The following is a 3,892-nucleotide window of genomic DNA, read 5'->3' on the forward strand; positions in this document are numbered from 1 at the left end:
GTGGTCTTGGTTTCTGTTAGTAAGATTCTTACGTTTGCCTTTTGCCATCTGGTAATCTCTGGAGTTAGTTGTTATAGTTGTCTCTGGTTAGAGATTGTTCCTTTGGTGATTCTGTTAGCTTCTATCAACAGACATTGGAGACTATCTCTCTCCTCTGAGTTTCAGTGGTCAGAGCACTCTCGGCAGGCAAGCTCTCCTCTTACAGGGAAGGTGCACAGATATCTGGCATTCCGACCTCCCTCCTGGCCGAAGATAAAGGCCCAAAACAGGACCTGTCCCAGAAGCTGTGTTGCTTTGGCCTGTCCCAGAAGCCATTAGCTTCTGTAGTCCACACTCTCACCTGTGTAGACTACATTCGGCAGAGTCTCAGATCCAAGATATCTCCCACCGATGCTGAGGCAAAGCCCTCCAGTGCTGGGCGGACACCTATCCTCTGGCCGAGAAGGTGCCCGGATGTCTGGAGCCTGAAAAGGGGGCTGCCTCAGAAGCTCTGTGGCTCCTGCCTGTCCCAGAAGCTGTTAGCTTCTGTAGTGCACACTCTCACCTTGCAGACCACTTTGTTCAGAGTCTCGGATCCAAGATCGCATGTACATTTCTTTTAAGTATACTGAGGCTATTGGATTATTTTTTTAAAACTTCTGGATGCTTAAGCATCACTTCTCCTTTGTCTTCTGTCCTTAAATTATCAGAAAATAATCCTAAAGCAAAGAGACTCTGATAAGAAAAGAAGGTACTTGTTTTGGTCTATTTTCAATTATTATCAGTGAGAGCTTCAGGCTGAGTAATTTAGGAAGAAAAATTTATTCCCTACACTTCTGTGGTCTTCTACAGAAAGACTTTCTGCTGGTTGGATTTTACATAGACTCACAACAATGTAAGAAATCACAGTGGGGTAGGGCATCCTGAACAAAATAGCAAGAAAGAGCTTCCTTTCAAACCACGCCCTGGATAGTTCATTAGCTCATTCCTCCATGGCAAGCCATGAGTAAAGGAATTAGGTTTGCAGCAGGTGAAATTTGAGGAACACATCAAATCTCAACTGGACCTTGCTTTTCACAGCTCTTCCCTCTCTCAATTATACTCGAATTTCTAATAATCCAATATATTAAATGATTTATATTAGAGCCCCATGATCAAACACCTGGAGAGGTGTGTTACTGATATAGATATCTCTCAGGCTAATAGAATTGACAACCAAGAGGAAGTACCATGGTGTTTATATTTTCAGAACCCAAAATATCTGATAACATTCAGACAACATCAATCTGTGCATCAAAAAAGTGGACAAGTGCCTTTAATCCCAGTACTCAGGAGGCAGAGGCAGGTGGATTTCTGAGTTCCAAGCCAGCCTGGTCTACAAAGTGAGTTCCAGGACAGCCAGGGCTACACAGAGAAACCCTGTCTTGAAAAACAAAACAAAAAAATAAAAAAATAAAAAATAAAATAAAAAATAAAAACAAAAAAATAAAAAATAAAAAAAATGGACAAGTGTGATATTCGTGATTACCCCAGCACCCATACAGCATCCATGGCTAAAAAATACTACATTTGTTATTTTTCTCATCACTCTAATAAAAATTTCTACAAAAGCAACTTTGGAAAAGGATTTATTTTGTCCTAGAGTTGCAGGGGACTTCAGTCTATGTGGGACTATTGATGGGGACTAGATATGTCTATATTGGTGGGAGACTGAAGCAGATGACACATCATGGTAGCTGACTAATAATGCTTAGGCCAGTACCAGAAATGACTATGACCTCAAAGGCCTCCTTTTTGTGACCCATTTCTGCCAACCTGCCTACTAGGACATATGTTCCAAAGATTATATAACCTCTTAAAACACTATTACCTACTAGAGGGCAAGTATTCAAATACAGGAAACAGAAGCGAGGGTGGGGGGCTGTAGTCTCCCTTCCCCCAGCCTGGAACCTGTTTGCTCAGGGGTGGAGTTTCCTGCTCATTCGTCCTGCCACACCTACTGCTGGACCCTGCTGCTTTGCCCCTTGGAGCCACACACGTACCCACCCTGTTACTTGATCCCGAGACCATTCGGCGGGAATCGGGTCCCCTCCCCCTTCCTTTATAACTGAGTGTCTGAACAAGTAAAATTGAGCTTTGATCAGAATGCCTGTCTTAGCTGCATTTCTTTCTCTTGCTGCCTAGCCCCTCTTCTCTTCCAGGTTTCCAAAATGCCTTTCCAGGCTAGAACCCAGGCTGTGATCTGCTGGCTGGACACAACAGGGGGCATTTCACAGTCAAGTCACAACAAATACACCTCCCTGAATTTTTAATATAATCTTTTGACTTGTGGTTGTTGCCCACTCTTTTTTTTTTTTTTTTTGGTTTTTCGAGACAGGGTTTCTCTGTGAAGCCCTGGCTGTTCTGGAACTCACTCTGTAGACTAGGCTGGCCTCAAACTCAAAAATCCACCTGCCTCTTCTTCCCAAGTGCTGGGATTAAAGGCGTGCACCACCACCGCCCGGCTTGTTGCCCACTCTTGTAGTAATTATTTGGGGTTTCTATCTCACCATCGATCACTTAGCTTGCAGATAAAAGAACGAAAACTTTATATTTATGGTAAGATTTTAAAGTACTTGAGCTGGCGTATACCTACCCTCTAAGCTATTTTGCCTACTTCCCTATCAATAGCCCTGAGTTAAATTTGCCATAGTCTTCCTGAATCACTTTTATTCTACTTGGCCAGCCCTCATGGCTATGTTTTCATAATTCACCTAACCCGTGGCATCTTCTCCTCTCTCCACCTTCTCCTCATGGTCCTCCTCAGACCCCAAGCTGCGGAACCAAAACCTCACCTACCTTTCTTCTGCCCAGCCATAGGCTGTTGGCATTTTTATTCAACCAATGGTTTTAAATTAAGGAACAAGGGCACATAGCATCACTTGGTGTCTGTGAGGATTCTCTGGTCCCTGAGGCAACTGGGGCTAGGATTTAGTATTACAGTACATAGCCACAAATCAGACTTCAACAGCCCACAGTGGTCATTAGGATGATAATCCAACCACTTTATAATCATAATAAAGTTCTCGCTAAATTTACTTACAGGAAAGGATGTGGCCACAGAATAGGTGACTCAAGAATGCTATATTACCAAAAACAGTTCCATCTTGGCATAGATGAAGTCTTCAAGAAAACTGCTCTATGAAGTCCAGCACTCAGTTAACCTTCCAAATCCTCTACACTCTAGCATTCCCAGGAATGCAAGAGGGAGTGGTAGGTGTGATCACAGGTAAAGTCCTGTGACCCTCTCCACCTTTTACCAGGGAATGTTGACAGCCCTGTTTCTGTTGTACAGACCTAGATATCATGGTGTTATTCTGTCAGTCACTGCAACAAACTCAGCTCCATGATAATTCCCCCAACAGCAGTACAAACTTTTCTTTGAGTGGCTAGAAAAGGAGGATCCAGTCTTTGGATATACACTAAGTACCAGGCCAGCTGTCTTAGAGTTTTATTGCTATGAAGAGACAACATGAGCAAAACAACTATTAAACAGAAAACATTTAATTGGGGCTGGCTTACAGTTCAGAGGTTTAGTCCATTATCATCAGGGCAGGAAGCATGGCAGGATACAGACAGGCCTTGGGCTAGAGAAGGACCTCAGAGTTCTACATCTAGATTAGCAAACATCAGTAAACCATTGTGCCTGGCTTGAGCTTCTGAGACCTCAAAGCCCACCTCCTAGTGATGCACTTCCTACAACAAGGCCATACCTCCTAATAGTATCACTCCCAATGAGCCTGTGGGGCCATTTTTATTCAAACTACCACACCAACTTAGGTGATATGAGTTCTTGTCTTACCTTCTCGCCCACAAAAAAAAAAAAAAAAAAAAAGAAAAAAGAAAGAAAAAGAAAAAGAAAAAAGAAAAGAAA

Source organism: Mus caroli, chromosome 5 (assembly GCF_900094665.2).
Source record: "Mus caroli chromosome 5, CAROLI_EIJ_v1.1, whole genome shotgun sequence".
Taxonomy (NCBI): Eukaryota; Metazoa; Chordata; class Mammalia; order Rodentia; family Muridae; genus Mus; species Mus caroli.